General features: G+C 38.0%; 1 protein-coding gene across 2 annotated transcripts in view; it reads right to left on the bottom strand.

Annotated features, from left to right (window-relative positions):
* The window catches only part of ATP6V1H (ATPase H+ transporting V1 subunit H), a 135,612-nt gene that overhangs the window by 71,001 nt on the left and 50,854 nt on the right, over window positions 1-13,757 (bottom strand). The window lies entirely within an intron of this gene.

Genomic DNA, 13,757 nt, shown 5'->3' with positions numbered 1-13,757 from the left:
TCCCCTTCAATCAACCTACAAATGCACAAAGGGCAGTAATAAAAACCCTCTTGCTTGAACAATTAACAGAAAAGTTTTGTGACATTCTGGGAAATTCCCTAATTTTTTTCTGTAACTTCTCTATTTATAAAAGTACTTACGAAAAGAGCAAAGGAATCCTAAATACATAACCCTAAACATGGGTTTGTCCGTGCAAGTCCACTTACACGCAGATTTTTCGATAATTACAGTATAGTACTAGAAATGCATCTTCTCTAATGATTTTCTTAACATTTTCTTTTCTCTAGCTTACTTTATTGTAAGAATACAGTATATAATACACATAACATATAAAATATGTATTACTCGGCCATATATTTTATTGGTAAGGCTTCCTGTCAACAGCAGGCTATTCATAGTTAAGTTTTGGGGGAGTCCAAAGTTATACATGATTTTCAGCAGCACAGGGGGATCAACACCCATTCCCCTACATTGTACAACTGTATTTATACAAATAACCTGTTCATTGAAATGACCAGTACTTCTAAGCAAAGACCATGCTCAGGCTTAGGGACAAAAACAAACTTTCAAGAAAGCTAACTTCAACAAGATGGTAAAGAAGACCTGTCAAATGCCTCCCCTTACCCCACCAAAAAAGTCCTATAATAACAATTCCAAGTCAATTTTACCAAAATAAGAAATTTTTCAATTTATTTTTGCAAGCAAATTATATTCCTAATAATTATGCTAAATAAACACAGAAGGAGATTTAACTTAGCATATGGAAATTAGTGAGGTCAATCTCTACCAAAGGTCCAATGGTATTTTTCACAGGAGTAGAAAAAACAATCCTAAAATTTGTATGGAACCACAAAAGTCCCTCAACAGCTTAGAAAGACCAAAGCTGGAGGCATCACACTTCCTGATTTAACTGAACTACAAAGTTATATTACTCAAAACGGGAAGGCAATGGCATAAAAAAGACACAGAGACTAACTGAACAGTATAGAGAGGCCAGATATAAAACCTCACATATACAGTCAACCAATATTTGATGAGGGAGCCAAGAATATTCAACTTGGGAAGGATAGTCTTTTCAATATATGGCATTAGGAAAATGCATAACCACATGTAGAAAAATGAAACAGAAGCCCTACTGTACACTACTCACAAAAATCAACTCAAAATGGATTAAAGACTTAACTATAAGACCTGAAGCTGTCAATTTCCTAAACAAAAATATAGAGGAAAAGCTCCCTGACCTTAGTCTTGGCAACCATCTTTTATATATAACACCAAAGCACAGGCACCAATAGCAAAAATTAACAAGTGGGGCAACATCAAACTAAAAAGCTTCCGCACAATCTCCTAGATCCACTACATTTAAAAGCTTCTGTATAGCATAGAAAAGAAAAACCACAATAAATGAAATGAAAAGGTATCCTATGGGATGGGAGAAAATACTTGTTAAGTATGTATCTGATAAGCAGTTAATATCCAAAATATATGAAGAACTCATACAAGACAATAACAACAAAAGGATCTGAAAATGAGCAGAGTGTCTAAATAGACATTTTTTCAAAGACATACAAATGACCAACAGGTACATAAGAATATCTCTAAGCCATCTGAGAAATACAAATCAAAACCACAATGAAATATCACCTCACATATGTTAGGGAGGCTACTATCAAAAAACAAAAGATAACAGGTATAGTCTAGGTTATGGAGATAAACGCACACTTGTGCACTGTTGATAAGAATGCAAACTGGTGCAGCCGCTATGGAAAACACTATGAAGGTTCCTCAAAAAAATCAAAAATAGAACTACCATATGCTCCAGTCACTCCACTTCTAGGTATTTACCCAAAGGAAATGAAAATAGAGTATAAAGAGATTATCTGCATTCTCATAATTATTACATTATTTACAATAGCCAAGGTATATGAATAACATAATAATCTTTTTTCAAAAGAAAAAAAACTCCTAAAAGAAAATCATCCATCACAGGATGAGTGGATAAAGAAAATGGGGTAAATGGGTATTTATACACGATGGAATACTATACGGCCATCAAAAAGGAAATACTGCCATTTGTGACAACATGGACAGACTTTCAGAGCATTATGCTAAGTGAAATGTCAGAGGAAGACAAATAGTGTATACCTCACTTATATGTGGAACCTTAAAAAAACTAAAATTTAAAAAAAATTCATAGATATATAGAACAGATTGGTGGTTGCCAGATGCAATGAGGAGGGGGAAAGGGGAGACAAAATAAGTGAAAGGGATTAAAAGGTACAAATTGGCAGTTATAAAATAAGTAAGTCCTGGGGCACCTGGGTGGCTCAGTCAATTGAGTGTCTGCCTTCAGCTCCGGTTGTGATCCGGTCCTGAGATTGAGCCCCACGTCAGGCTCTCTGCTGAGCAGAGAGCCTGCTCTCCCTCTCCCTCTGCCTGCCACTCCCCCTGCTTATGTACACGCATATTTGCATGTGCTCTCTCTGTCAAATAAATAAATAAAATCTTACAAAAAATAAGTCCTGGGGATATAACAAACAGCATGATGACTATAGTTATAATACTGTATGTATATTTGAAAGGTGCTAAGAAAGTAGATCTTGAAAGTTTTCATCACAAGAAAAAAAATTTGTGACTACGTGTGGTGATGGATGTTAATTATTAGACTTACGATGATCATTTCACAATACATACAAATATCAAATCATTACGTTGTACACCTGAAACTAATAAAATATGTCAATTATATCTCAATTTTTAAAAAATAAAGGTAAACAAACAATATTTAGACATTGAAATTAAAATCATTGGTCACCAGCAAACCTCTGGTAGAAGACAGGCTAAAGCATGGGTGGGCAAACTTTCTAAGAAGGGCCAAATAGTAAACATTTTAGGTTTTGAGGTATCATAGCTATTCAATTCTGACATTATAGTACAAAAGCAGACATACAAAATACAAAAAAAAAAAAATAAGCACAGCAATGTTCCAACAAAGTTTTATTTATAAAAACCAATGGTGGGTCAGATTTGGCCTATGAGCTACTACAGACTGATGAGCCATGAACTAAAGGAAATTCTGCAGGCGGCAGAAAATGACACTGCCAAATGGAAAGCTGAATCTTCAGGAAAGGAAGAAATGCAGACATGGCAAATAGTTGAATAAATATAAAAGACTATTTTCCCTCTTCACTTCCATAATACAAACAGGGTTGTTTAAAGGAAAAAATAAACCAATGTATCATAGAGTTTTTTACATATATTCATATATTTACATGACTGCTATAGAGTAAAAAAGGAGAAAGAGACCTGTGATCATTGTATAAACACTCACCCCAAGATTTAAAAATGTCTGAGTCTTACTACATGTCACTCAAATCTAGTACCTAATGAGCAAAATAGATAAATCCCTGAGACAAGGAATGAGGTATAGACTTGGGAATCAAATTTCTTGACAGCAATACTTCCATACCAAAGCAATAGGCAAAACAGCACCCACAGAGTCAAACAAATGGTGGACCTCTCTGGAATGGGTTATGACTATAGGCCACCTGCACAGGAAGATGTGGGTATGTGCAGGTCTGTGTCTATGTGTACATGTGTGTGGGTGTGAATTAAACATCATGACTAATAGAACTAATCAAATTCCAATCCAATTTGGTGGTATTTCTTTCTAACTAATAAGCCTTTCTGCTGAAAACCATTGAGTTGTAAAAATATGATTTTTCTTATTATCTGACATATTATGTAGGCTCTTGACTAAGTAGAGCCAAAAAGAGAAATAAAACTCACAACAAATGTAAAACTCTAGACAACAAATATGACCTTCAATGTCCTTCTTGGTCACAGGCTCAAAACATACTATTTATTTTAGGAACTAAAGATTGACAAATCAATTTAACCAGTAGAATAACATTTCCAGAGACCTGGAGTCCAGCACCTAATATGAATATGTGAGATTGACATTTTCAAAAATAAAATTCACCAAGCCAAATGGAAAAAAAAATAATTAGCAACTTTTTCAGCTCACAGCAGTTCAGCAAGCTTCCTAAAGCCTTCAGCGCAAAAATTTCCTTCCTGAGTTTCAAGATGTGGGAAAAATACATGACTAGACCATCCTTAAACAACCTCCTCAGTGAATCTTCTTTAACGGTTATAGGAATTTGAGAATGATAAAGAAAAAAAGGACTCATCATTTTTTCACCTATTGATGGTATAAGTCAAATGGTTTTACTATATTGTTACTGATAGCTTAATTTTAACTCAGTTGTGTACATTAAAGTTGTAGATGTCTAAAGGCATTCTTCTGATTTTCAGAGCTTAGGATATTCCCCTAATGATTGTACTATCCCAAATTTAGCACAGCAGGGTCTAAAAAACGAATATTCCTGCCAATAGATTGGGTCTATTTTATATAATCTGAAATCCAAATTAGACAACAGAAGCCTAGAAATTAGCCTAATCACTAGTTCCATGTGCTGTAGGCACAAGAGTGAAACTGTAAGTAAAACTTAAATGAGGTTTTTAAATCTTGTTAAATATTAGCAAAATATTCATGCCACCTCTTCTAAATCAAACAGATCATCTCTGGATCTTTGCCTATGTTCAACACCAAGCAAGAATGCAACTTACAAAGGTAGGGGATTTAAAGGGGCAAACTGCTATCGTTCTCTGCTTTTCTGGAGAGAAAAGTCACAAATTGTATATTCACTATTGCTAGGCTCTTGCTATCTCACTGAATCTTTACCTAATCTTGAAGTGAATTAAGTATTACTAACTAAGCACCTTCAACAGAGAAATTCACTTGAAGAGTTCAGGCCACTCTCCCAACAATCTAGCGCCAAATTCACACCTACATCTACCTACTCCAGAGCCTACACCCTTTCTAATATGTCATACTGAAAGGAAAATCAGAAAAGAGTTACACTACTGTACTCCTCAAATTTCCCCTAAAAAGTAGATGATCAATCTAAAGAACTCTCAAATCATCAAAAGAAAAAAGAAAAAAACCCTAAGAACCTCAGTCTGGCTCCATAGTTTTTTGGGACTTTTCAAGCTTTTTTATATTGTAAACCATCATGGTGACTTCATGAAGTCACTCCATAAAGACAAGCATTTAAACACGATACAAAATCCTGAGAAAAAGTATCTTATTCATTTTTCCATTCGCACAGTAACTAACACATTGCCTATTACATAATTGGTCTTTAGTTAAACATCTGACAAGTGAACAGATAATCCATGAAAATGACAGGGAGAGTGGATGGGAAAAGGAAAGGGAAAAGGAGAGAGGGAGGCTCTCAAAGGTAGGATTCAACTAATATCTACCAAACCTCTCTTCTATCATATAGCAATATTAGAGATACCTGCTTCTAATGACCCTTTTATTTTACATAATAATGATCTAAAATGAAAATCAGTGAAAGAGAAGAGGAACAGAAACAACATACTAAGCAAGGTTGAAGGGAAGCCCAGATAGAAAAGTGACTTTATATATTTTATTTAAAGCAGCTTCTACTGAGCTTTATATTAAATCTCGACTCATTACTATAAATTATTAGTATCTGATTTCTTACTAGAAACTCAAACCACTTACTATGTTACCTAAATAATACTTATTAAAAAACGTAAGTTTATAAAAACTGAAGGCAAAGTTAAAAGTGTAGAGTTCTTTGAAACAAGAGAACTAAAATAAGACCCTGACTTCTATAGTAGCTCTCTCTCACACCTATTATCTTACCTTAAAAAGTGACATTATCAAATTATCAGAAGAAATAATTTATGATACATTTTTACAATCATCAACATTTAAAGCAATAAATATTTTAATTTAAAAATATAACTAAACATACAAAACAGGATAGGTAGGTATAAAGCGAAAAACACTTCATTTGCATGTTAATTAGACAATTTTTTATCTATTTCCCAGAAAAGTCATACAAAGAAAATAATAATAATCCAAGTCATCTTTCTAGGATAATCTACTAATTGCAAAAACAGTGAGCTGAGGGTAACTAATTTTTGGAGCAATTTAGCAATTACCAAATATATCTCATATTCTCAAGAGTTTTCATGATAAGTTTAGGAATAGCTTCCAATTTAGAAAAAAAGTCCATGCATTAACAGAAAATGGGGGCTCTTTCCTGTAGTCTTGCTTTCCACAGTAAGTTTTGCTAAGTGGATTATTTTAATAAAATTCTAATATATCAGTAACCTTTACATACTTATGAATACTAGATGTAGGAGACTCTCGGGCAAGTTCATTCTCAATGCAGAAGTAGCTGCAAGCAGACATTCTGCCACAGAATTTTATTATCACACTTTTAAATATGAGAACCAAGCAAAGCAGCCAAAAATGTAAAAAGGAATTTAATTCAGGCAAAAAAGAAACCAATAAAAATATCAGTAAATTCAACACCACTGCCCTACTCTTTATACTTCTATTTCAGTGTTTTTGTGAATTCAGTCCCTCATACAGTCACAAATACTGAGTGCCTACTATATGCCAAGTATTCATTTAACCCCCATTTATTTTTTAAAAGGGCATTATCATAGGAGCATAAAACCCAATGACAGCCTTAGGACAGATGATATTACTCTTAACAGATACATGAACAAACCAAAGCACGGAGAGGCTAAGCCAACTTGCCAAAGGTACAGAAGCCAGCCGAAAAGCCAATGAACCTGACCTTCACTGTGCATGATGAGCACACACACTACCTCCAACCCGAGTGCACACACTGCAGAAACTGATGCTAAGCATGATCTGCCCAAACTATAAAGAGATGATAATTCAAACTCCTTCTTAACCATTCAGGTTTTCAGTGCCCACTGCAATTCATCCAGAGTTGATCCCCCTTGTAGAAAAGGAACAAAGATCATAAATTACAGGTATTAAAATATCAGTAGGCTTTCATATCTGAGAGTGAGACTATGCTTAATTTTTAAACTTTTTTCTTAATATTTTTCCATAGTATAGTAAGTTTTTAAGATTTTATTTATTCATGACAGACACAGAGGGAGAGGCAGAGACATAGGCAGTGGGAGTAGCAGGCTCCCCGCAGGGAGCCCGACAGAGGTAGGACTTGATCCCAGTACCCTAGGATCATGACCTGAGCCAAAGGCAGATGTTCAATTACTGAGCCAGCCAGGAACCCCACCAGAGTATCTTTATTTAACCATAAGGTCATATTGTTTTGTTGTTTTTTTTAAGATTTATTTATTCATGAGAGACAGAGAAAGATAGGCAGAGACACAGGCAGAGGGAGAAGCAGGCTCCATGCAGGGAGCCCAATGTGGGACTCGATCCTGGGTCTCCAGGATCACGCCCTGGGCTGAAGGCAGGCGCTAAACCGCTGAGCCACGCAGGCTCCCGGTCATATTGTTTTTATAAACAGGAAAAAGATCAATTTTTTTTCATTTTCTTAATGACAAGTGCTTAATTCGGGATAGGAAGTTGTAGTAAAATAAAGGCTCCTATAACTACCACAGGACAGAAAGAAGAAAAAAGGGAGAAACTCAAAACAAAGACAAATCAAATAGGAAGAGGTTTAAGCTTTCAGAAAATATACTAAGTAGAGAAGATATAGTCCCTATTCAACCAAAATGAATAGAATTTCAAAATGCAGAGCTGAGCAATCCTGTTCAAAGACACTGGGCTTTGGTGGGTGATGCCCAGAGTATGAATACACATTAGGGTGACTCAGTGACAGGATGGCTGAAGGATTTGTGCCTAGAAGGATAACACAGATCAGCAAAGCAAGTGCTCCATTTTACAGAGTAGGTCTGTTCCTTCAGAAAGCAAATGGCCATAAGTCAGGACTGTATCTTCAAGAGCCAGACTTAGGTGCTCTATTTATTCCCTTAATATTCACTTCACCTGCCAGGGTGGGGGCAGGGGACTATAATCAATCTACAAGAACAAATTACTGAGAATTCTAGAAGTCAGCTTCTTTATTTGTTAACATTTATCAACCTCTCTCCACCTTAGTACTAAAACACTCCTAGGTATCTTTCCAAAATCTCTTGGAGCTTTCTCCTCTTTAAAACTTCTCCTTAAACCCCCTATCTTACCCTCTACCTCTTTTATACTATTTCTCCTCTTGTACATTACTTAATGTTCCACTGAACTGATACTATTTATTTACATATTCTGTCTTTACTGAACTATAAGACTTTCAATGTCAAGATATATCGCAGGCATTTGTGTTCTCTATTGATTAGCATAATGTGTGGAATATAAAAGGAACTCAAAACTTGGTTGTGAATTAAACTCAGCTGTAGCAATGAAAGGAGACCATTGGAATTCTTCAGCAAAGAATTGTTCATCTTTACTGAAAAAACTATGGATAATGAAACACTGAAACAGAAGAAAAAGTACATTCAATTTAGCTACTAAAATACTCATTAATACAATCTGCTCTGATTTAAGAACTAATTATTACCTTATCTGGACTAGACTGAAATTTACCTTAACAACCCACATAGACACAATTCACTTAGAAAACCTAATGGCAGGAGGAGGGGCAAGATGGCGGAAGAGCAGGGTCCCCAAATCGCCTGTCCCCACCAAATTACCTAGATAACCTTCAAACCATCCTGAAAATCTACGAATTCGGCCTGAGATGTAAAGAGAGACCAGCTGGAATGCTACAGTGAGAAGAGTTCGCGCTTCTATCAAGGCAGGAAGACGGGGAAAAAGAAATAAAGGAATAAAAGGCCTCCGAGGGGGAGGGGCCCGCGAGGAGCCGGTCTGAGGCCGGGGCGAGTGTCCCCAGGACAGGAGAGCCCCGTCCCGGAGGAGCAGGAGCTGCACCAACCTTCCCGGGCGGAAAGGGGCTCGCAGGGAGTTGGAGCAGGACCCAGGAGGGCGGGGATGCCCTCGGACTCCCGGGGACACTAACAGACACCTGCGCCCCGGGAGAGTGCCCCGAGCTCCCTAAGGGCTGCAGCGCGCACGGAGGGACCGACCGGAGCAGCTCGGAGGGGCTCGGGAGCGGCTCCAGGGAGGGAGCTGCAGGGCGGGAGCGCAAATCCAACAGCGCAGGCCCCGGAGCACAGGGCGCCGGGACACAGCCCAAGATCCGGCCTCCCCCGGGACAGGCAGAGGCCGGGAGGGCCCAGGACAGCAGGGACGCTCCTGCCCCGAGCTGAGCAGATCAGCGGCCTCGCCCCGGAGCCTCCAGGCCCTGCGGACGACGGAGAGCCGAGAGCCCCGTAGTTCCTGCGGAGGCTGAATCCAGGCTTCCAGAGTTGCCATAGCAACTGCTGCTGATCCTCCTGGGGCCCCACGGGGTAAACAACCCCCGCTGAGCCCTGCAGCAGGCAGGGGCAGAGCAGCTCCCCCAAGTGCTAACACCTGAAAATCAGCACAGCAGGCCCCTCCCCCAGAAGACCAGCTGGACGGACCAGTGATACTCCCCCGTGTTCCAATACAACTTGTTTCTGGCCACTCTGCACTGAGCAAAATGACTAGAAGGAAAACCTCAACTCAAAAGAAAGAATCAGAAACAGCCCTCTCTCCCACAGGGTTACAAAATCTGGATTACACTTCAATGTCAGAAAGCCAATTCAGAAGCACCATTATACAGCTACTGGTGGCTCTAGAAAAAAGCATTAAGGCCTCACGAGACTTCATGACTGCAGAATTTAGATCCAATCAGGCAGAAATTAAAAATCAATTGAATGAGATGCAATCCAAACTAGAAGTCCTAACGACGAGGGTTAACGAGGTGGAAGAACGAGTGAGAGACATAGAAGACAAGTTAATGGCAAAGAGGGAAACTGAGGAAAAAAGAGACAATCAATTAAGGGACCATGAAGACAGATTAAGGCAAATAAATGACAGCCTAAGGAAGAAAAACCTACGTTTAATTGGGGTTCCCGAGGGCGCCGAAAGGGCCAGAGGGCCAGAATATGTATTTGAACAAATCCTAGCTGAAAACTTTCCCAATCTGGGAAGGGAAACAGGCATTCAGATCCAGGAAATAGAGAGATCCCCCCCTAAAATCAATAAAAACCGTTCAACACCTTGACATTTAATAGTGAAGCTTGCAAATTCCAAAGATAAAGAGAAGATCCTTAAAGCAGCAAGAGACAAGAAGTCCCTGACTTTCATGGGGAGGAATATTAGGGTAACAGCAGACCTCTCCACAGAGACGTGGCAGGCCAGAAAGGGCTGGCAGGATATATTCAGGGTCCTAAATGAGAAGAACATGCAACCAAGAATACTCTATCCAGCAAGGCTCTCATTCAAAATGGAAGGAGAGATAAAGAGCTTCCAAGACAGGCAGGAACTGAAAGAATATGTGACCTCCAAACCAGCTCTGCAAGAAATTTTAAGGGGGACTCTTAAAACTCCCCTTTAAGAAGAAGTTCAGTGGAACAATCCACAAAAACAAGGACTAAATAGATATCATGATGACACTAAACTCATATCTGTCAATAGTAACTCTGAACGTGAATGGGCTTAATGACCCCATCAAAAGGCGCAGAGTTTCAGACTGGATAAAAAAGCAGGACCCATCTATTTGCTGTCTACAAGAGACTCATTTTAGACAGAAGGACACCTACAACCTGAAAATAAAAGGTTGGAGAACCATTTACCATTCAAATGGTTCTCAAAATATACCCTAAAAACTATAGAACACTTCTGAAAGAAATTGAGGAAGACACAAAGAGATGGAAAAATATTCCATGCTCATGGATTGGCAGAATTAATATTGTGAAAATGTCAATGTTACCCAGGGCAATTTACACGTATAATGCAATCCCTATCAAAATACCATGGACTTTCTTCAGAGACTTAGAACAAATTATTTTAAGATTTGTGTGGAATCAGAAAAGACCCCAAACAGCCAGGGGAATTTTAAAAAAGAAAACCATATCTGGGGGCATCACAATGCCAGATTTCAGGTTGTACTACAAAGCTGTGTTCATCAAGACAGTGTGGTACTGGCACAAAAACAGACATATAGATCAATGGAACAGAACAGAGAACCCAGAAGTGGACTCTGAACTTTATGGTCAACTAATATACGATAAAGGAGGAAAGACGATCCACTGGAAGAAAGACAGTCTCTTCAATAAATGGTGCTGGGAAAATTGGACATCCACATGCAGAAGAATGAAACTGGACCACTCTCTTGCACCATACACAAAGATAAACTCAAAATGGATGAAAGATCTAAATGTGAGACAAGATTCCATCAAAATCCCAGAGGAGAACTCAGGCAACACCCTTTTTGAACTTGGCCACAGTAACCGGAGAAGGACAAACAGTGTATGTTCTCATTCATTTGGGGAATATGAATAATAGTGAAAGGGAATATAAGGGAAGGGAGAAGAAATGTGTGAGAAATATCAGAAAGGGAGACAGAACATAAAGACTTCTAACTCTGGGAAATGAACTAGGGGTGGTGGAGGGGGAGGAGGGCGGGGGGTGGGGGTGAATGGGTGACGGGCACTGAGGGGTACACTCGACTGGATGAGCACTGGGTGTTATTCTGTATGTTGGTAAATTGAACACCAATAAAAATTAATTTATAAAATTAAAAAAAAAAAAAAAAGAAAACCTAATGGCAGAACCAGTATGGTGAGGCACAGAAGGTATCACATTTACCTATTTCTCAAGAATAAACTTCTCAAGGGCCATAGAACAATTTCTACATGAAAAATAATGTATTTTCAAGTAAGTAATCTGAATTCCTATTTCATAGGACCTTTTAATGTCACTCTTATGGTTCCTGAGAAAATGCACCGAGAAAAGAAACAAAGGAGATGACAGCTGTTAAGATGGTGGCTTCGGAGCCAGACAGTGCTCATTGAAACTCCAATCCTATTGCTTACTAAGGAATCAATCTCCAAATCTTGGATTCCCCATCTATAAAATAAAAGTAATCATAGAGCCTAGTGGATAATCATGAAGATTAAATAAGACAATGTATGAAAATCACTCAATAAAAATTATAACATTTATTATTCTCAGTCTCAAAGGCAGGTTAAGCATGATGGTTAGGAGCATGACTAAATTCCTGCTCTGCCGCTTCCTAGCTATTGTCGCAAATTACTTAATCTCGTGCAGCCTAATGCCTATGGCATGGAGTTCTTGGGGGATTAAATGAGTAACACATTTAAAGCAATCAGAATAGTGCCTTACCCTGAATAAGCTCTCAATAAACATTAGTTATTATTATTAACTACAAACATCTATAAAAGAGTTCCTACACGTAAAATATGAAAAGTGACAAATGTTATGAATAAGCAATTTATAGGAGGAATATAAATAGCTGATAAAAATATTAAACAATGCTCAGCTTCATTTATTATTAACAGAATACAAATTTAAAATAATGATTTCACTTTTCTTTTTTCTTTTTTTTTTAAAGATTTTATTTATTTATTCATAGAGACACACACACACAGAGAGAGAGAGAGAGAGAAAGAGAGAGAGAGAGAGAGAGGCAGAGACACAGGCAGAGGGAGACGCAGGCTCCACACAGGGAGCCCGATGTGGGACTCGATCCCGGGACTCCAGGATCACGCCCTGAGCCAAAGGCAGGCACTTAACCGTTGAGCCACCCAGGCGTCCCTGATTTCACTTTTCACCTCATCTTCTGTAATAAAAGAAACGCGAGAGGAAGAATGGAAAAGCATTCACTCTCAATACATAGTTGATGGAAATGTAAATTTGCACATTTATGAAAGGTGATTTGATGTTCCCTATCAAAACTGTAAAAGTTTATTATTTGGTTCAACAATTCCATAGAACTATATCCAACAGAAATATTCATCAGGTGGGCAGACATGTAGAAGAAACTCGAAAACACCCCACATGCCCAACAAAAGGACATTGCCTAAAGAAACCACTTTACATCAACACAGTAGAATGTGGACATTTAAAAAATTAGTGAAGATCCACATATACGAAAATGAACACGTACTCATTATGTATTGCTAGGAATAAAGTTATGGAACAGTATATCTAATATGTCATTTTATTTTTAAATACAGAATAAAATAACACACCTATTTATATATTTATCTCTATGTGCTTAGAAAAATCTGAAAGATGTTAGTGACTGGCCAATATGAGGTCTACGCTATTTAAATTTTTGCAATACATCTGTACTACTCTTTACTTTTGATTTGCTGTTATTTGAAGAAAGCATTAAGAGTAAATAATAGTTAAAGACTGTGAAGGCAATAACTTGGATATGCATGTCTACCAGCAACATGCCTTCCGTCTCAATATCCCCATTTGTAAAATGAGAAGACCAATACTAACATTAATGATACTAAAAATAATAATAATCACCATGTTATAGGGCAGTGGTTAGCATTAAATGAGTTAACAAATGGAAAGCCTTAGAACGATGCATGACACAGGGTAAGCACTCTCTGAACTGCTCACTATTATTACTCTTGGGTAACATTCTTAAAAGACACTAGGTTGGCCAAGTCATCCCTCAGAAGCCAGATTAAATCCCAAGGTGACCAACAATGTAATCAACACAGAATTACTACAATAAATATATTGGGTCTGGGCAACCAATTAACATTCTTTATTTCTGTGTTACAGCTGCCTGGCAACCATAAGACCTAGGATTAAGATTCTAACTCTGCTCCCCCTCTTGTCCTCAACTCCCTCATCTGTTCAAGGGAGAGAGCTGACTTAAATAATCACCCAAATTCTAATATCCTAATAGGACAACTTTACTATACAAAATGATTCTGTATCTTTAGAGTTGCCTTGGAAATAT

This window comes from Nyctereutes procyonoides, unplaced genomic scaffold (assembly GCF_905146905.1).
Source record: "Nyctereutes procyonoides isolate TBG_1078 unplaced genomic scaffold, NYPRO_anot_genome, whole genome shotgun sequence".
NCBI lineage: Eukaryota > Metazoa > Chordata > Mammalia > Carnivora > Canidae > Nyctereutes > Nyctereutes procyonoides.
This window is presented reverse-complemented; position numbering and strand designations above follow the sequence as displayed.